This window comes from Anolis carolinensis, unplaced genomic scaffold, assembly GCF_035594765.1.
Source record: "Anolis carolinensis isolate JA03-04 unplaced genomic scaffold, rAnoCar3.1.pri scaffold_7, whole genome shotgun sequence".
NCBI classification, from domain to species: domain Eukaryota; kingdom Metazoa; phylum Chordata; class Lepidosauria; order Squamata; family Dactyloidae; genus Anolis; species Anolis carolinensis.
This window is the reverse complement of record NW_026943818.1, coordinates 6,499,206-6,520,050: the sequence shown is the minus strand read 5'-3', so window position 1 is coordinate 6,520,050 and position 20,845 is coordinate 6,499,206. Positions and strand designations below refer to the sequence as shown.

Genomic DNA, 20,845 nt, shown 5'->3' with positions numbered 1-20,845 from the left:
CGCCGCCGCCTCGCCTCAGCTCAGGCCTGGAGAGACAGAGAGGGGCCCGGCGGTGAGGAGGAAGAGGCCCGGGATGCGAGGGGGTGTGGGCCAGGCCCGTCCTCGGCTGCTCCCGGGGAGGGAGGGAGGGAGGACTACGACTCCCAGGGGCCCAGATTCGCACCTTCCCTCCCCCCAATACAGGTCTCCATACGACGCTACATGAACTTGAATGGATACTGTGGTTGTGTTGTCGAAAGCTTTCATGGCCAGGATCACACTGTTGTGGTATGTATTCCGGGCTCTATGGCCATGTGCCAGAAGCATTCTCTCCTGACGTTTCACCCACATCTGTGGCAGACATACTCAGAGGTTTTCACGTCTGTGCGAATCTAGGCAAGTGGGGTTTATATATCTGTGGAAGGTCCAGGGTGGGAGAAAGAACTCTTGTCTGTGGGAGGCAAGTGTGAATGTTGCAATTGGTCACCTTGATTAGCATTGAATAGCCTTGCAGCTTCAAAGCCTGGCTGCTTCCTACCTGGGGGAATCCTTTGTTGGGAGGTATTAGCTGGCCCTGATTGTTTTCTGTCTGGAATTCCCATTTTCTGGGTGTTGTTCTTTTACTGTCCCGATTTTAGCTTTTCTGTAGCTAAAAATGCATATAAAATTGATTCTATAGGGAGGATAAATGATTGGATTTCAACTCCTACAGCTTGGCTTTCTCTGCCAATAATGGTACCATACCAAACTAAACCTCCCAAGATTCTGTAGCAGTGAGCCATCTTGGATATTGTAAGGGATTTATTATTATTATTATTATTATTATTATTATTATTATTATTATTATTATTAGACCTTGCTCCCAGGAAGGTGCCTTCGCTGTGGCTCCCAACTTATCTATCTACCTTTCCACATATTCTCCACATTGTGTGTATGTGTATGTATATTATATATACATGAGCCCCGATGGCGAAGTGTGTTAAAGCACTGAGCTGCTGAACTTGCAGACCGAAAGGTCCCAGGTTCAAATCCCGGGAGCAGAGTGAGTGCCCGCTGTTAGCTCCAGCTTCTGCCAACCTAGCAGCTTGAAAACATGCCAATGTGAGTAGATCAATAGGTACCGCTCTGGCGGGAAGGTAATGGCACTCCATGTAGTCATGCCGGCCACATGACCTTGGAGGTGTCTATGGACAACACTGGCTCTTGGGCTTAGAAATGGAGATGAGCACCAACCCCCAGAGTCAGACATGACTGAACTTAACGTCAAGGGATACCTTTACCTTTACCTATATACACACACACACAAACACACACACACATATGCAGGGACTATATATATATACACAGTATATATCACACACAAACCAATTTAACAAAGTTTCAGCCACAAAAACAAGGTTTCTGAAGTAGAACAATGACTTTCACAGTAAAGACAACCCAATTTAACAGGAAATAAGACTTTCAAACCAGGAACAGATTTCTGCAATTATTAAAAAATGGTTTATTATAAAAGCTATGAAAATTTGCCAAAAATCAGAGGATAAGGGAAACGTTCCAAATTTTGGTGAGCTATCAGCGTTAAATGTGTTCTACCACTGTACCAAGTTTGAAGAAGATCACTCAAAAAATGAGGGTGGGAGAGTCCTGTAAAGTCCTCTCCCTCTGTGCTGTTTTTGGGAATTGCGCATGCGCGTCCGCCATTAACGAATTAATTTAGAAAATAACGAATTTTCGTTAATTTCGAATTTTTTGGGGGGCAAAATTCAGAAATGACATCAGAAACGAAACGCTGGCACCCCCTGCTTTTGAAACGAGTTTAGAATCAATTTTTTCATGGATCGCTCAAGCCTAGTAATAATCTTGTTTGCCATGAGAAATAATGTAGGAAACATTATCTCACAGGAATGGTGTGGGATGAAGCAACTGGACTGACTCCAGTGGGATGATTAAAGGAATACATCTTCCAGACCAGACGATAAGAATGTAAAGCATTTCTGGAGTGAGGATAGAAGTTTATTTCAGTTGGGTTGAAATTGGATGCTTGCCGAAGCAGCCTGTTGACTCCGATTCCTGGACATCATGCTGTTGTTGGTGATCCTTTGACATGATTCTTGGTGATCCAGAATCAGGGTTTTCTTTGTTTTTGGTCTTTAGTCAGTCTTCATCTACATCTATCAGGATTACAGGCAAGGGGGTAATCGGACATGTTTGTCTCTTCTCAAGTAGGAGTTTGCAAACATGTCTTCATGACTGCCTGTGGTGATAACGGGATTATGGGAAAGCTTTAGCAACATCATGGTTTTTCCAAGTCGGAATGGCACAGGATACCATGCTAGTGGATGGTATCCATGCAGCCTTCTATCTTCATGACCGAACACATGGCTCCAGGACGGGACGGATATTTGCAGCTGGTGGTCTAGGTGGACTGTCTGTTGGTTCAAATATATATTCTGGCGCATCGTCGTCAGCACCTCTGCAACAACAGCCACAGCAGATACCCATCATTTGATGCCCAGGCTGCAAATGATGGAAATGACATCGCGTGAACACCAAGGCTTAAGTCCTACAACACAGTCTATAGCAGTGGTTCCAACCTGTGGTCTATGGACCACCAGTGGTCCCCAAGAACTAAAGTATGGTCCACAGCCTCACCATTACTACACCGTTGCAACGAGAGCAAGTGGTCTTGCAAAACCCTCTTATAGTGCCGAGGCAACGGGGATGTCGGGAGGGGAGAGCTTGACTACCCATGAAATGAATAACAACAAGCCTCCTGACTGCTGCTTCTCCTCCTCCTCCCTCCGAGTGAAGCCATAACACTAAAATATGGTCCACAGCCTCAGTGTTACTACTACAGATAATAACACAGCCCAACCACATTTTTTCTTGTTATCTTCGTTCTTAGGCCTGTTCCTGGCGTTACTTGGGGTGCTGATTCAGAAAATTCCATTGGATATTATTTATTTATTATTTATTTACATCATTTATATTCCGCCCTTCTCACCCCGAAGGGGACTCAGAGCGGATCACATTACACATATTAGGCAAACATTCAATGCCTTTTTAACACAGGACAAAGACAAACAAACATAGCTCCAAGCGGGCTTCGAACTTATGACCTCCTGGTCAGTGACTCATTGCTCTCCCGTCTGCGCCACAGCCCCGGGTAGACCACATCAGCTCTAGATGATTAAATATGGTTTTCTGTTGGCAAGCAGATGGTGACTACTGGATGGCATACGTTCTATATCAAAAACTAGAGCTGATGTGGTCTGTCCAGTGCAGTTTTCTGAATCAGCACCCCAAAGAACCGAACCGAATCTAAAGTTGACCAAAAACTGATTTGTAATCTTTTTGGTACTAATGTTGGAGAGTGGTCAAAGTAGTTCCTGGTCAAGAAATGGTTGGAAACCACTGATCTAGCTCCTGTACTAATGTTGGAGAGTGGTCAAAGTAGTTCCTGGTCAATAAATGGTTGGAAACCACTGATCTAGCTCCTGTACTAATGTTGGAGAGTGGTCAAAGTAGTTCCTGGTCAAGAAATGGTTGGAAACCACTGATCTAGATCCTGTACTAATGTTGGAGAGTGGTCAAAGTAGTCCCTGGTCAAGAAATGGTTGGAAACCACAGATCTAGCTCCATTACTAATGTTGGAGAGTGGTCAAAGTAGTCCCTGGTCAAGAAGTGGTTGGAAACCACTGATCTAGCTCCTTTATTAATGTTGGAGAGTGGTCAAAGTAGTCCCTGGCCAAGAAATGGTTGGAAACCACTGATCTAGCTCCTTTACTAATGTTGGGAGTGGTCAAAGTAGTCCCTGGTCAAGAAATGGTTGGAAACCACTGATCTAGCTCCTGTACTAATGTTGGAGAGTGGTCAAAGTAGTCCCTGGTCAAGAAATGGTTGGAAACCACTGATCTAGCTCCTTTACTAATGTTGGTGAGTGGTCAAAGTAGTCCCTGGTCAAGAAATGGTTGGAAACCACTGATCTAGCTCCTGTACTAATGTTGGGAGTGGTCAAAGTAGTCCCTGGCCAAGAAATGGTTGGAAACCACTGATCTAGCTCCTGTACTAATGTTGGTGAGTGGTCAAAGTAGTCCCTGGTCAAGAAATGGTTGGAAACCACTGATCTAGCTCCTGTACTAATGTTGGTGAGTGGTCAAAGTAGTCCCTGGTCAAGAAATGGTTGGAAACCACTGATCTAGCTCCTTTACTAATGTTGGTGAGTGGTCAAAGTAGTCCCTGGTCAAGAAATGGTTGGAAACCACTGATCTAGCTCCTGTACTAATGTTGGAGAGTGGTCAAAGTAGTCCCTGGTCAAATGGTTGGAAACCACTGATCTAGCTCCTTTACTAATGTTGGTGAGTGGTCAAAGTAGTCCCTGGTCAAGAAATGGTTGGAAACCACTGATCTAGCTCCTGTACTAATGTTGGTGAGTGGTCAAAGTAGTCCCTGGTCAAGAAATGGTTGCAAACCACTGATCTATCTCGTGTACTAATGTTGGGAGTGGTCAAAGTAGTCCCTGGTCAAGAAATGGTTGGAAACCACTGATCTAGCTCCTGTACTAATGTTGGTGAGTGGTCAAAGTAGTCCCTGGTCAAGAAATGGTTGGAAACCACTGATCTAGCTCCTTTACTAATGTTGGGAGTGGTCAAAATAGTCCCTGGTCAAGAAATGGTTGGAAACCACTGATCTAGCTCGTGTACTAATGTTGGGAGTGGTCAAAGTAGTCCCTGGTCAAGAAATGGTTGGAAACCACTGATCTATCTCGTGTACTAATGTTGGTGAGTGGTCAAAGTAGTCCCTGGTCAAGAAATGGTTGGAAACCACTGATCTATCTCGTGTACTAATGTTGGTGAGTGGTCAAAGTAGTCCCTGGTCAAGAAATGGTTGGAAACCACTGATCTAGCTCCTGTACTAATGTTGGTGAGTGGTCAAAGTAGTCCCTGGTCAAGAAATGGTTGGAAACCACTGATCTATCTCGTGTACTAATGTTGGGAGTGGTCAAAGTAGTCCCTGGTCAAGAAATGGTTGGAAACCACTGATCTATCTCGTGTACTAATGTTGGTGAGTGGTCTAAGTAGTCCCTGGTCAAGAAATGGTTGGAAACCACTGATCTATCTCGTGTACTAATGTTGGTGAGTGGTCAAAGTAGTCCCTGGTCAAGAAATGGTTGGAAACCACTGATCTATCTCATCTACTAATGTTGGGAGTGGTCAAAGTAGTCCCTGGTCAAGAAATGTTTGGAAACCACTGATCTAGCTCCTGTACTAATGTTGGTGAGTGGTCAAAGTAGTCCCTGGTCAAGAAATGGTTGGAAACCACTGATCTAGCTCCTTTACTAATGTTGGGAGTGGTCAAAATAGTCCCTGGTCACGAAATGGTTGGAAACCACTGATCTATCTCGTGTACTAATGTTGGGAGTGGTCAAAGTAGTCCCTGGTCAAGAAATGGTTGGAAACCACTGATCTATCTCGTGTACTAATGTTGGTGAGTGGTCAAAGTAGTCCCTGGTCAAGAAATGGTTGGAAACCACTGATCTATCTCGTGTACTAATGTTGGGAGTGGTCAAAGTAGTCCCTGGTCAAGAAATGGTTGGAAACCACTGATCTAGCTCCTGTACTAATGTTGGTGAGTGGTCAAAGTAGTCCCTGGTCAAGAAATGGTTGGAAACCACTGATCTAGCTCCTGTACTAATGTTGGTGAGTGGTCAAAGTAGTCCCTGGTCAAGAAATGGTTGGAAACCACTGATCTAGCTCCTTTACTAATGTTGGTGAGTGGTCAAAGTAGTCCCTGGTCAAGAAATGGTTGGAAACCACTGATCTAGCTCCTGTACTAATGTTGGTGAGTGGTCAAAGTAGTCCCTGGTCAAGAAATGGTTGCAAACCACTGATCTATCTCGTGTACTAATGTTGGGAGTGGTCAAAGTAGTCCCTGGTCAAGAAATGGTTGGAAACCACTGATCTAGCTCCTGTACTAATGTTGGTGAGTGGTCAAAGTAGTCCCTGGTCAAGAAATGGTTGGAAACCACTGATCTAGCTCCTTTACTAATGTTGGGAGTGGTCAAAATAGTCCCTGGTCAAGAAATGGTTGGAAACCACTGATCTAGCTCGTGTACTAATGTTGGGAGTGGTCAAAGTAGTCCCTGGTCAAGAAATGGTTGGAAACCACTGATCTATCTCGTGTACTAATGTTGGTGAGTGGTCAAAGTAGTCCCTGGTCAAGAAATGGTTGGAAACCACTGATCTATCTCGTGTACTAATGTTGGTGAGTGGTCAAAGTAGTCCCTGGTCAAGAAATGGTTGGAAACCACTGATCTAGCTCCTGTACTAATGTTGGTGAGTGGTCAAAGTAGTCCCTGGTCAAGAAATGGTTGGAAACCACTGATCTATCTCGTGTACTAATGTTGGGAGTGGTCAAAGTAGTCCCTGGTCAAGAAATGGTTGGAAACCACTGATCTATCTCGTGTACTAATGTTGGTGAGTGGTCTAAGTAGTCCCTGGTCAAGAAATGGTTGGAAACCACTGATCTATCTCGTGTACTAATGTTGGTGAGTGGTCAAAGTAGTCCCTGGTCAAGAAATGGTTGGAAACCACTGATCTATCTCATCTACTAATGTTGGGAGTGGTCAAAGTAGTCCCTGGTCAAGAAATGTTTGGAAACCACTGATCTAGCTCCTGTACTAATGTTGGTGAGTGGTCAAAGTAGTCCCTGGTCAAGAAATGGTTGGAAACCACTGATCTAGCTCCTTTACTAATGTTGGGAGTGGTCAAAATAGTCCCTGGTCAAGAAATGGTTGGAAACCACTGATCTATCTCGTGTACTAATGTTGGGAGTGGTCAAAGTAGTCCCTGGTCAAGAAATGGTTGGAAACCACTGATCTATCTCGTGTACTAATGTTGGTGAGTGGTCAAAGTAGTCCCTGGTCAAGAAATGGTTGGAAACCACTGATCTATCTCGTGTACTAATGTTGGGAGTGGTTAAAGTAGTCCCTGGTCAAGAAATGGTTGGAAACCACTGATCTAGCTCCTGTACTAATGTTGGTGAGTGGTCAAAGTAGTCCCTGGTCAAGAAATGGTTGGAAACCACTGATCTAGCTCCTGTACTAATGTTGGTGAGTGGTCAAAGTAGTCCCTGGTCAAGAAATGGTTGGAAACCACTGATCTAGCTCCTGTACTAATGTTGGTGAGTGGTCAAAGTAGTCCCTGGTCAAGAAATGGTTGGAAACCACTGATCTAGCTCCTGTACTAATGTTGGTGAGTGGTCAAAGTAGTCCCTGGTCAAGAAATGGTTGGAAACCACTGATCTAGCTCCTGTACTAATGTTGGTGAGTGGTCAAAGTAGTCCCTGGTCAAATGGTTGGAAACCACTGATCTATCTCGTGTACTAATGTTGGTGAGTGGTCAAAGTAGTCCCTGGTCAAGAAATGGTTGGAAACCACTGATCTAGCTCCTGTACTAATGTTGGTGAGTGGTCAAAGTAGTCCCTGGCCAAGAAATGGTTGGAAACCACTGATCTAGCTCCTTTATTAATGTTGGAGAGTGGTCAAAGTAGTCCCTGGTCAAGAAGTGGTTGGAAACCACTGATCTAGCTCCTTTACTAATGTTGGGAGTGGTCAAAGTAGTCCCTGGTTAAGAACTGGTTGGAAACCACTGATCTAGCTCCTTTACTAATGTTGGAGAGTGGTCCCTTGTCAAGTGGACCCTAGTCAAGAAAAGGCTGGGAACCACTGGTCTATAGTCTATGCAACTATATGTAGTTACAGAATAGTAATTAAACCCTCTTAGTGAATTGGGCAAGGCAGGTGAGACTTCTGGGAGTTGATGTCCAAATCTCCTGGAGGACCATCGTTTGGGAGTCACTGATAGCCCTGGCCAATGTACATCTTGGTGCCTCAAATGTTATCCCTGTTTCTGGGGATATCTGAAAAAAATTGGTTGGGTTGTTGTATGTTTTCTGGGCTGTATGGCCATGTTCTAGAAGTATTCTCTCCTGACATTTCGCCCACATTTAGGGCAGGCATCCTCAGAAGTTATGAGATATGGAGAAACTAAGCAAGGAAGGTTTATATATATATCTGTGGAAAGTCCAGGGTGAGAGAAGAGGCCAGTGTGAATATTGCAGTTAATCACCTCAATTAGCATTGAATAGCTGCATCTCCTGGATTCTTCCAGCCTGGGGGCATCCTTTTTTCGGAGTCGTTAGCTGCCCATGTCTGGAACTCCTCTGTTTTCAGAGTGTTGCTTCTTATTTACTGTTCTGTTTTTTTGAGTTTTTTTAATGCTGGTAACCAGACTTTGTTCATTTTCATTGTTTCCGGGCTGTACGGCCATGTTCTAGAAGTATTCTCTCCTGTGGACAACTTCAACAGAAAGGAGGAAAGCATGAAAATGAACAAAATCTGGCTACCAGTATTTAAAAACTCAAAAAACAGAACAGTAAATAAGAAGCAACACTCTGAAAACAGAGGAGTTCCAGACATGGGCATTAGACATGTCCAAAAAATCGTTTTGAATCGTATATCAGAATTATTTCGGATTGTTCTCGCTTTTTGATACGCATTCCGAGACATTGTCTCACAGCGTAACCAGCAATGTAATTCGAACCATTGTTGGCCCATTCTCTAATTGTCTCTTAATGTTTTGTTATCCTCCCCCCAATTTTTTTAACGTGTTTTTAAATATATATTTTTTAATTTTTTTGTTTCTGCAACCTACCTTGAATGGGAGCTTAGCTCAGCCTAACATAGTTCTTTCTCTTAGCAAGAGAATTTCTAGTTTTCAAAGTATCTTTGCACTCCTTGCCAGGGCATTGCTTGGCGTGGTGGTCACTGGTCCAATTCTAATGGAAGGCATTGGGTTGAGGCTTGTGGGATTACATAGCCAGAGACACCATTGATTTCCAGTGTCCTTCTTGCTTACAAATATAGCAAGGGAATTTCTAGTTTTCAAAGTATCTTTGCACAACTTGTAAGGGCATTGCAAATTTGATGAGGATAGCTCAAGAAATGAGGGTGGGAGAGCCCTGTAACCCCCCGGTTCCTTTTTTTTTTTTGCGATTGCGCATGTGCGTCCGCCATTTTAGAAACATTTAGAATCATTACGAATTTTCGGAAATATCCGAAATTTTTGGGTGAAAAAAATCGGAAATACTTTCTATATCGAAGCGCCAGCGCCCCCTACTTTAGAAACGAGAATTGAAACATTTTTTTCATCGATCGGACATGCCTAATGGGCAGCTAACGACTCCGAACAAAGGATGCCCCCAGGCAGGAAGAATCCAGGAGATGCAGCTATTCAATGCTAATTAAGGTGATTAACTACAACATTCACACTGGCCTCTTCTCTCACCCTGGACTTTCCACAGATATATACAAACCTTCCTTGCTTAGTTTCTCCATACCTTATAACCTCTGAGGATGCCTGCCATAGATGTGGGCGAAACGTCAGGAGGGAATACTTCTGGAACGTGGCTGTACAGCCCGGAAAACATACAACAACCCTGTGATCCCAACCAATTCGATACCAAATTGGTTGGGCTGTGTAATGTAGTTTGACAGCACTTTGACTATGTTGGCTCAATGCTGTGGAATCCAGGGAGTTGTAGTTTGACGTGTGGCACCAGAACTCTAGAGCTCTTTGCTAAAGATCTTGTAAAACTGCAGTTATCACGAGTGCATACCGTGTTTCCCCTAAAATAAGACCTCCCCAAAGAATAAGACCTAGTAGGGGTTTGGGGGGATTGCCAAATATAAGGCCTCCCCTGAAAGTAAGACCTAGCAACTAAGAATGGGACCTTCCAGGCTGCAGCAGAGTTCCATTGGGAAGCATGGCTGCAGGGCAGAAGCAGCATTCATACGCACTGGAGGGAGGGAGGGAGGGAGAGAGAGTGCTTGCTTTCTGTGCCTCCTGCCTGTCCCCCAGCTACAAAACCTTCCGTCTGCGCTGCCTGCCGTTTCTTCCTTCCTTCGGAGACAAGGCTCCGTCCTGGCCATGCTCCCTTCATCCCAGAGGCTTCTGATTGGCTCCTGGTGCCAGGGCAAGGGAGCGTGGGAGGGAAGGAAGAGGGCTTCAACACCCTTTCCTGCTCCTTCTGCTTCTTAAAGGTACAGGACGCATTGGGATTCTCCTCCCATTCTTATTCCTATCCTATGCCATGAAACTTATTTTATACTATTATTATTACCATATTATTAGCCTCATATTCTGTTATTATTATATCCCATTATTATATTATCCTATTAATATATATTATATCATTATATTCTATACTATTATTCTATTCTATTATATTATCATATTATTCTTATATTATTAGCATATTCTGTTATTGTTATTATATTCCATTTTATATTATCCTATTAATATATTTTATATAATTATATTATATTCTACTAGCTGTGCCCGGCCACGCGTTGCTGTGGCAAAGTGGTGGTGGCATTGGTTAAAAATTGTTGTGTAATTTTTATTTGACGTTATTTGCATTTTTTAAAATTAATTTTATTGTAAGTTATATTTTTATTTATTATATTTTATTATTTTCTTGTATTATTTTTAGTTATTTTCTGTTATAGTATTTTATTGTATTAATTTATAGTGTTTTTTATTATTTTTATTGGGTTGCTAGGAGACCAAGTTGGAGGAGCTTAGCCTTCTAACTGGCAGCAATTGGATAAAAGCAATTATTCCTCTCTCTCTAATTAGGACTTTATTTTTCTTTTCTTTTTGTTGTATCAACCTAGAGGCGTGGATGATGGGTTGTGTTGTCAAATTTCGAGGTTGGGGGGCCTGTAGTTTTGTTGTTTTGTCCGCTGCCTTGATGCCATCACTCTTTTATATATATAGATTATTCTATTATATTATCCTATTAATACCATATTATTATCATCATATTCTGTTATTATTATATCCTGTTATTATATTATCCCATTAATATATTGTATATCATTATATTATTATTTTATTATTCTATTATATTATCATATTATTATTATTATATTATATTATATTATATTATTCATGACTACATTGAAACTAGAATAGAGAGAAATCAGCGTGGAAACCTTGTGAAACCTAAACTGCAAGAGGTACCATAGATTGTTGTACATGTAAATAATGGTAGTAACAATAAATTCTTGATAGGATTCAGTTTGTCTGGTTATGCTGGTTTGTGATGACACAGTATATAATAAATGTTCATTTTGTTGTTCAACAATAAATGTGAGCTCTTCTACATGGAAAAATAAGACATCCCCTGAAAATAAGACCTAGTGCATCTTTGGGAGCAAAAATTAATATAAGACCCTGTCTTATTTTCGGGGAAACAGGGTAGCATTGAGGCTTGGCAGTTCAAGTATCAAAGTACATCCGTTCTACAGTGAAGATGTACATTTGGTTGAGTGCCAACTACGCAAGTCAGAGACAAAGAGGAAGCATGCTAAGTGGCGACATTTGAAAAGCAGCTGGGAAAAAAAGGAATGTCGGAGGAGAGATTTGGATGGTTCTTTCCAAACCTAGACATCCGTTGGTCATAGCCATTATTTTACTTACTGTTGGTGATGAGTTAGACAATGTTTCCACAAACAGTCTTTTTTTCTGTCTGCATTCAAGGAGTATATGGCCAGGAAGGCATCCTGTTCTGTCCTTCAAGGGGTTGGTTGCCCTAGTAACCCTATGGTTGGCAGGTAGGTAAGGCTGTTTTGTGACTCATGCAACTCCATTGTTTTGCTTCCTCTTAAACCAGATGACTGATCAGGAGGCCTACAATGATATCCTGGTGATTCCATTTTAGTTGCGTCCGGAGGTGTATAGTTTGGGAAAGCTATGGAGTGTCCCGGCAGAGATGTCTAAATGCCTGATCCTCAAGTACAAAAACCAGGATACCAGAGGTGTTTGCTATAGTAGTTAATGTGGAATGACTGCTTTATTTGTGCTGGGGTCCTGTCTGTGTGTATAAACTCTTCCCTTTCCCTACCATCCGTGTCTAACAGACCCGCGGCATCTGTTCGAAGCTGTTAGACCCAGCTCCTGCCAACCTAGCGGTTCGACAATATGCAAATGTGAGTAGATCAATAGGTATCGCTTCGGCGGGACGGTAAAAAGGTGCCCACACTGAAGGGACCATAAGCCAGAAAATAGTAAACTTTTGCCTATGTAGCTTTGCCTCTGCATATGCCCCTCCCTTCCTGTGAGCTGGTGCCTTTCTCCAGGAAGTTCCAAGGAGAGAAGAAAGCTCAGAGTAAACAAGTGAGGTCACAAGTCTCATTTACACCAAGTAGGTGCGGAAGGTGAGGAAGACCCTCAGCCATTGGTCAATTTTAGATAAGCCAAAGGTATATATTCTTTGTTTGCTGTGCACATGTTGCAATGGCCTTTTGCATGGCACTGACCCACTAGAGTGACTGTGTGATATTATTATTATTATTATTATTATTATTATTATTATTATTATTATTATAAACACAACAAGATGAGTCCACAGCAGACACTCTGCTGGTTGTTGTATTGGATCACACGTCGGACACTATTATTATTATTATTATTATTATTATTATTATTATTATTATTATTATTATTTTATTATGACACAGCAAACAAGATAGACATGCTGGATTTCTTATCACAAAATCACAAGTCAAACACTTCCCAAGTGTCTAGGACTGTGTGATGTATTTTCGGATGATGTGCGCAGATCCCAGTCGGGTGGCCTTTTGCAGTTGACAGATCGTAATTTTGTCAATATCTATTGTTTCCAAATGCCAGCTGAGATCTTTTGGCACGGCACCCAGTGTGCCCATCACCACCGGGACCACCTGCACTGGTCTTTGAAGTTCAGAGTCTTTGAAGTTCAATCTTGAGGTCCTGATAGCGGCTGAGCTTTTCCTGTTGTTTTTCGTCAATGCGACTGTCACCTGGGATGGCGACATCAATGATCCAAACCTTTTTCTTTTCCACAACTGTGATGTCTGGTGTGTTGTGTTCCAGAACTTTGTCAGTCTGGATTATTATTATTATTATTATTATTATTATTATTATTATTATTATTATTATTATTATTATTCTCTTTCTAGAAAGTGAAAAAGGAAAATACAATCATGTTGGTCAAGAATTTTGGATATGACATTTGCTTAATGGTTGACTTATAAATCTTATGGTAAAGGAAATGATACTTGTTTGGGCCTTGGTGGTGGGGTTATGTTTTTGTAAAATGTTCATTGCTTTTGTGTTTTGTTTTACTGAAAGTTGTTAATGTATGTACATAAAAAATAATTATAAAATATTATTTATTTATTTATTTATTTACAGTAGAGTCTCACTTATCCAAGCCTCGCTTATCCAAGCTTCTGGATTATCCAAGCCATTTTTGTAGTCAATGTTTTCAATATATCATGATATTTTGGTGCTAAACTCGTAAATACAGTAATTACAACATAACATTACTGCGTATTGAACTACTTTTTCTGCCACATTTGTTGTATAACATGATGTTTTGGTGCTTAATTTGTAAAATCATAACCTAATTTGATGTTTAATAGGCTTTTCCTTAATGCCTCCTTATTATCCAACATATTCGCTTATCCAAGCTTCTGCCGGCCTGTTTAGCTTGGATAAGTGAGACTCTACTGTATTTATTTTGAAGAAAGCTAGTCAAGAAAATACTACCAATAACGTTGCCATCAGTCTGAGTCAACATGAAGGCATGGAAAACACAGAAAACACACAAATAAAAATGAACAACAACATCTCTTTTAATGAACACCTTTGAACTCCAGCATTTTCTAAATTCAGTGCTTGCTTTTATTGGTCTCATAGGCAAAGGAAATCGAACGCATCCATCTCCTTTCAAAGAGGAGTTTCTGAACTTGTCTTCATGGCTACCTATGACGACGAGAGAGGGTTTAGCAAGTTTTCTCTATGTGGGAGAAATATGACTTCATGACTACAATTCTCAGATGCCTTTAGCTAGCACGGGCCCCATCTACACTGCCACATAGTGTAGTTTGAAACCATTATATGGTCCTATCATGCAGTGTAGATGGGGCTGCTATCTATGCTGACTTCCAAATTGTAGTTTTCTCAATCAAGAGCAGCACAGGATGTCCTTCCAGTGATGGGCGGACCCCATGCAGTCCTTTATCCTCATGTTCCAATGGGCTGGTCTTGAATAGGAAAGTTGCACGTGGCAGCAGGCTTGGCCATTTTGGGTTGACGTTGTCATCCACCTACTTGCGGAACTGCACACAGTTGCGGGAGAGAGAGAAAAAAAGATGAGGAATGGCTATCAGATTGTTCCAAGAGTTGGAAATCACACATTAGGAATGGAAAGGAAGCTATAGCTCCCACAGCTCAGGAGACACCAATGGCCCTCCATCCAATGACATTGCAGGTTATGGCGAGCGCCGTGAACATGTCCAAGAGCCCTGCCAATCTCCTCCACAAACACCACCCTGCCCACCACCCATATGGGGACAATTTCATCCTCGATTTTCTGTTTTTAGTCCACCACAGACATCCCAGTGTTTCTGACTCTCTCCATTGGTGTGGAATTTGCATGACCCCGCCCACTTTCATAACCCTTATTCTTTTCTATGGCACACAGCAAACAGAGGAATTGATCTGCAATTGAAAATACTAGAAAGGTTTGGGGAGAATTCACCATGATTTATAGGAGTTATAGGCACTGGGATATATAGTTCACCTTCAATCTAAGAGCACTCTGAACTCCACCAATGATGGACCTGGGACTAACTTGGCAGACAGAACCCCCATGACCAGGAAAAATTACTGGAGGGATTTATAGGGGTTGTAGGTACTGGGATGTATAGTTCACCTTCAATCTAAGAGCACTCCGAACTCCACCAATGATGGACCTGGAACTCACTTGGCACACAGAACCTCCATGAGCAGGAAAAATTACTGGAGGGATTTATGGGAGTTGTAGATACTGGGATGTATAGTTCACCTTCAATCTAAGAGCACTCTGAACTCCACCAATGATGGACCTGGGACTAACTTGGCAGACAGAACCCCCATGACCAGGAAAAATTACTGGAGGGATTTATAGGGGTTGTAGGTACTGGGATGTATAGTTCACCTTCAATCTAAGAGCACTCCGAACTCCACCAATGATGGACCTGGAACTCACTTGGCACACAGAACCTCCATGAGCAGGAAAAATTACTGGAGGGATTTATGGGAGTTGTAGATACTGGGATGTATAGTTCACCTTCAATCTAAGAGCACTCTGAACTCCACCAATGATGGACCTGGAACTCACTTGGCACATAGAACCTCCATGACCAAGAAAAATTACTGGAGGGATTTATGGGAGTTGTAGATACTGGGATGTATAGTTCACCTTCAATCTAAGAACACTCTGAACTCCACCAATGATGGACCTGGGACTAACTTGGCACACAGAACCTCCATGACCCACAAAACATACTGGAGTTCTTGGGAGGGATTTATAGGAGTTGTAGTTCACCTACATCCAGAGCGCACTATGAACCGAAACAGTGATGGATCTGGACCAAACTTGGCATGCATAATCCATATGCCCAAATTTGAATACTGGTGGGTTTTGAGGGGAATTGGCCTGGACATTTTGGAGTTGTATGTACTGGGATGTATAGTTCACCTGCAACCAATGAGCGCACTGAACTCCACCAGAGATGGAATTGGACTGAACATGGCACACAGAGGCCCCATGATCAAGAAAAAATACTGGAGGTCTTTGGGGAAAATTCACCTTGATTTGCGGGAGTTGTAGTTCACCTATATCCAGAGCACACTATGAACCCAAGCAATGATGGATCTGGATCAAACTTGGCGCGCATACCTGATACACCCATATTTGAATACTGGTGAGTTTTGAAGGGAATTGGCTTGGACATTTTGGAGTTGTAGGTAATGGGATTTATAGTTCACCTGCAATCAATGAGCACTCTGAACTCCACCAAAGACGGAATTGACCACATCTAAAGAGGTTTGCTTGCTTATCCCTTTTCCTAACCTTAAATTATTTTCCTGGGAAAATAAAAATCTCTTAATACCATCCAGTTCCTTTACCTTTTTCCTCTGGTTGGATGGAAGGTTCCCTCAGCATCCCTTCATCATTTTTGCAACAGCTTCTGCAGCAACTCTGAATTCTTGCGGCCACATAGCTGCAGGCTGAAGACCACAAACAAGCAAACAGACAAATTGAAAACATTGGTCGGAAAGCCCCTATGTATTAAAAATCCGTTTTCAAAAACCCAATCCCAAATAGACCTATACAAATTGTGTTAATGGATGCCACAGCCACATCCTGCAATACCTTAGAGCATTAACAAGTCCTCGAAACAAAAAAAGAGAAAGGATGTGGTTTGAGATGAAAATGAGATGCATCATTGTTTAGTCTGAAAAACTCTCCTGAATATTTTTTTTCTATATCCCGGTTTGGTGCCACAGCGGGTTGAACTGCTGAGCTGCTGAAATTGCTGACTGAAAGGTCGGCAGTTCGAATCCGGGGAGCGGAGCGAGCTCTCATGGTTAGCCCCAGCTTCTGCTGACCTAGCAAAATTTAAAGAGAAGGCATGAACAGTGGCAGCTTCCATTCCAAAAGGGCAGTTAATCCACTCCAGGCTTTAGTTTCCATTTTAAAGAGGCTATCCAAGTATAGCTCTACACCAGTGATTCCCAAAGTGGGCACTACTGCCCCCTGGTGGGCACTGCAGTGATCCAGGGGGGCGGTGATGGTACCTATTAGGGCACGGGGGCGGGGCCAGGAGAGGGGCGGAGCCTCTTCCCAAGTGCCCAAGACAGGGCTGAGCCCCTGAGGCACTTGTTGGGATGCAGGGGGTGGAGCTAGAGGATTGGGCATGGCTTCTTCTCCAGAGCCTGAGACAGGGCTGAGCCTCTATACCTCTCCTGAGAGGCCTTTTAGGACTAAAGGGCGGGGCTAGGGGCAGGGCCTCTTCCCAAGAGCCTCTGTATACCTCCCCTGAGGTGCTTGTTAGAACATGGGGGTGGGGTATAGAGGCCCCACCCCCTCCTCTATCCAGGACAGGGATAGAAGCTCAGCCCTGACTCAGAGCTTGTAACTCTGCCCCTTTGTGGCCCCGTCCATCTCCACCTCCCTCTCCCAGCCCTGCCTCTTGAACTAGGGAAGAGGTTCAGCCCCGCCCCCTTGAGCAGGAGCCACGCCCACACCTCTAAGCCACGCCCCTCTAAGCCACACCCCCTTTTAAGGGGGTGCTGAGTCATATTTTTTCTGGAAAGCAGGCAGCAGGCCAAATAAGTTTGGGGACCACTGCTCCGCACCATTTGGCAATTGACTCCATTTATTTGCATTAAGCTTGAGGCTTTACCAACTTTGTGCAAACATAAGGCCCCATGCAAAATATCGAAAGTAACAACAGTGAAGAAGTGATCCTGCATCCATCCTGCTTTGGAAATGAGAGCAGATCACTGGGATCTCTTGAACACAGGACAACATTGAGAACGGCAAGCCAACTTCCAACTATTGCCTGTAGCTATCTCAAAGTCCAATTATTTCCTTCTTCATCGCAATGTATTTCCTGGCACTGGAGAGGAATCAAAGGTCAGTGGCAGAACACTTGAAAGAATGAGTTTCGATCCCACATTCCTCCAGTTTACATAATTCTTTGTCTCGCAGCTGAGAACGAGACTTTCGCTGTTTACAGTAGACATCACGGAATAGAGTTGACACCCTCCGCCTTAGTCTCTTACATTTCCTGCCGAAGGAAAGCTAAGTCCCTTGAGAACGGCTCACAAGGTAAACAACATGGATCTGGATCCTATAAGCACACTTTATGGGTTGCATCTCACACAAGGAAGTATTTCAGGGTTGTTGTGTGTTTTCCGGGCTTTTGTGTCGGGCAAGTTTTCGTACTCTTACCATTACGAGCTCCTGAAGTACCGAAGGTACCAAAGGAAACTGAGAAAACGAATTCCGTGCACAACCCTACTATATAATGCAGTTCCACACTAGCTGGCTGTTAATTTTCCACCAAAACTTACAGAATTTTAACCAAAACGTTTCCCATTTCACATAGAAGCTTTGCACAAAGACACAAAGACACAATAGAGTTGCCTTGAACTTTCTGGCAAATCCTTTGGAAAGCAGTGACTCTTTGCCGTTTCCCCTCAAACACCAGGGGAAATAAAGGAAACAATAACCATGATATTTTTTTATTTATTACTTTCTTTAAAGCTTGAGGTAGGACACAACATAGTTAAAAGAAGGGAAGGAATCCTTCGTTTTGCCTATGTGTAAAGCCGCCTTGAATCCCCTTTGGGATTGAGAAGGGCGCGATATAAATATTGTAAATAAATAAGTTCATTTCTAAATGGGGAAAAAAACATTGCTCCAAGAAGCCTACAGAAATATTGGTCCAAAAGGGTCAGAACTCCTGGTCCAAAGGAAACCCACTTTTCATAGAATCATAGAATCATAGAATAGTAGAGTTGGAAGAGACCTCATGGGCCATCCAGTCCAACCTGCTGTCAAGTAGCAGGAAATCACATTCTAGAGTCTTAACGTTGGAATATTGAAGTTACGAAAGCGACTTAGATAAAGGAATTTTTCTCTTACCATTGATAATAACTCAGACCATGTTTCTACTCGTAGAGGAGAGCCTCTCCTTGGTCTCCGTCTCTCTCTTCCTCCTGCTGTTTCTTCCGCGTTCTCTCTCTTTCTCTCTCCTTCCTCTTCCAGTCGCCAGGTATATAGGGTTGGTTGCTCTTGCGACTTGTCTCCTCCTCCTGCAAACACATCTTCCTGCCCTGTAGAGAGTTGCCCCAGTAACGCAACCCAAGTCATGCGCAGGGAGGGAAGGGCTGCTCATATGACTTGTCATGCTCCATTGTTTGCTTCATGCTGGCCTTTAGGAGGAGCTGGGCTGTGCTTCAGCACCTGGGGACCATACAGGAAGGTTCTCCTAACTCATCAAATTATTATTATTATTATTTTATTGTATGACACAGCAAACAAGATAGACCTGCTGGATTTCGTATCACAAAATCACAAGTCGAACACTTCCCAAGTGTCTAGGACTGTGTGATGTATTGTTGGATGATGCGTGCAGATCCCAGTAGGATGGCCTTTTGCAGTTGACATATCGTAATTTTGTCAATGTCTATTGTTTCCAAATACTGACTGAGATCTTTTGGCACGGCACCCAATGTGCCCATCACCACTGGGACCACCTGCACTGGTTTCTGCCAAAGTCTTTGAAGTTCAGTCTTGAGGTCCTGATAGCGGCTGAGTGTTTCCTGTTGTTTTTCGTCAATGCGACTGTCACCTGGGATGGCGACATCAATGATCCAACCCTTTTTCTTTTCCACAACTGTGATGTCTGGTGTGTTGTGTTCCAGAACTTTGTCAGTCTGGATTCGGAAGTCCCACAGTATCTTTGCGTGCTCATTTTCCAATACCTTGGCAGGTTTGTGATCCCACCAGTTCTTTACTGCAGGGAGGTGGTACTTGAGGCATAAGTTCCAATGAATCATTTGGGCCACATAGTTGTGCCTCTGTTTGTAGTCTGTCTGTGCAATTTTCTTACAGCAGTTGAGGATATGATCAATGGTTTCATCGGTTTCCTTGCACAGTCTGGATTCGGAAGTCCCACAGTATCTTTGTGTGCTCATTTTCCATTACCTTCAATTTTGTCAAGGAACTTTCCATGCAATGTTTTGTTGTGCCAGCTGTCAGCTCTAGTTTGTAGTGTGGATTTCTTGTACTGGTTTTTTGTCTACTGTGCTTTGAGAAGTTTCTGATTTTTGACTTCAATCAAAGCAGGTTCTTCACTTTGCTTTACATTTTCTGCCATTATTATTATTATTATTATTATTGTATGACACAGCAAACAAGATAGATATGCTGGATTTCATTTGTTGGGGATGCTTTGATTGTGCATTCCTGGATGCTCCTTGTGATCTCTTTCAACTCTGTGATTCTATGATATAATAATAATAATAATAATAATAATAATAATAATAATAGATATGCTGGATTTCATTTCACAACATCACACAGTCCCAGATACTTGGGAAGTGTTCGATTTGTGATTTTGTGAAATGAAATCCAGGATATCTATTATTATTATTATTATTATTATTATTATTATTATTATTATTATTATTATATCATAGAATCACAGAGTTGGAAGAGATCACAAGGAGCATCCAGGAATACACAATCAAAGTACTCCCAACAAATGAAGGGTTTGTTAGACCTGATATCCCAGACAAAGTGTCTCCCAACAAATTTCGGGCTGGTTGAAAGCTCCCTTCACTACTATTTCTCTCTTTTCTGAAAGGCATCATCCAAGTCCTCCATCTGTCTCGAAGGTCTATAGTAGACCCCACCAGGGCTGGCCCAAGGTAATTTTCAAGTGTAGGCGAACAGAATTTTGGCACCCCCCCCCCCCCACAAACCAATCACTGAAAAATAAAAGCGTTAGATAAGCAAAAATGTTGGATAATAAGGAGGCATTAAGGAAAAGCCTATTAAAAATGAAATTATATTATGATTTTACAAATTAAGCACCAAAATATCATGTTTTACAACAAATTGACAGAAAAAGCAGTTTTATACATGGTAATGTTATGTAGGAATTACTATATTTGCAAATTTAGCACCAAACATTATACTGGGATATAGGGCAATGTGGACTCTGATAACTCAGTTCAAAGCAGATATTGTGGGTTATTCTGCTTTGATATTCTGGGTTATATGGCTGTGTGGAAGAGCCCTGGGGGTCCTTAGGAATCCATAGGAATTAAAAGGCCACCGAAAGGGAATCTGGCCTCCTAGTATTAAAAAAAAAACTCTAAAATCAGGACAGTAAATAAAGAACAACACTCTG

At 42.5% G+C, this 20,845-nt stretch overlaps 3 long non-coding RNA genes across 3 annotated transcripts; 1 reads left to right on the top strand and 2 right to left on the bottom strand.

Moving 5' to 3' along the window:
* Positions 1-1,979: 1,979 nt before the first annotated feature.
* LOC134293114 (uncharacterized) lies at positions 1,980-11,738 on the bottom strand. Its single transcript, XR_010000149.1, has 2 exons — positions 11,526-11,738; positions 1,980-2,496 (listed from the first exon to the last, which is right to left on the bottom strand). It is a non-coding gene; the product is annotated as an uncharacterized LOC134293114 (long non-coding RNA).
* On the top strand, positions 11,584-13,731 carry LOC134293115 (uncharacterized). Its single transcript, XR_010000150.1, has 2 exons — positions 11,584-11,659; positions 11,966-13,731. It is a non-coding gene; the product is annotated as an uncharacterized LOC134293115 (long non-coding RNA).
* Positions 13,706-18,760, bottom strand: LOC100557452 (uncharacterized). Its single transcript, XR_118863.3, has 3 exons — positions 18,571-18,760; positions 16,044-16,145; positions 13,706-14,209 (listed from the first exon to the last, which is right to left on the bottom strand). It is a non-coding gene; the product is annotated as an uncharacterized LOC100557452 (long non-coding RNA).
* Positions 18,761-20,845: the final 2,085 nt, after the last annotated feature.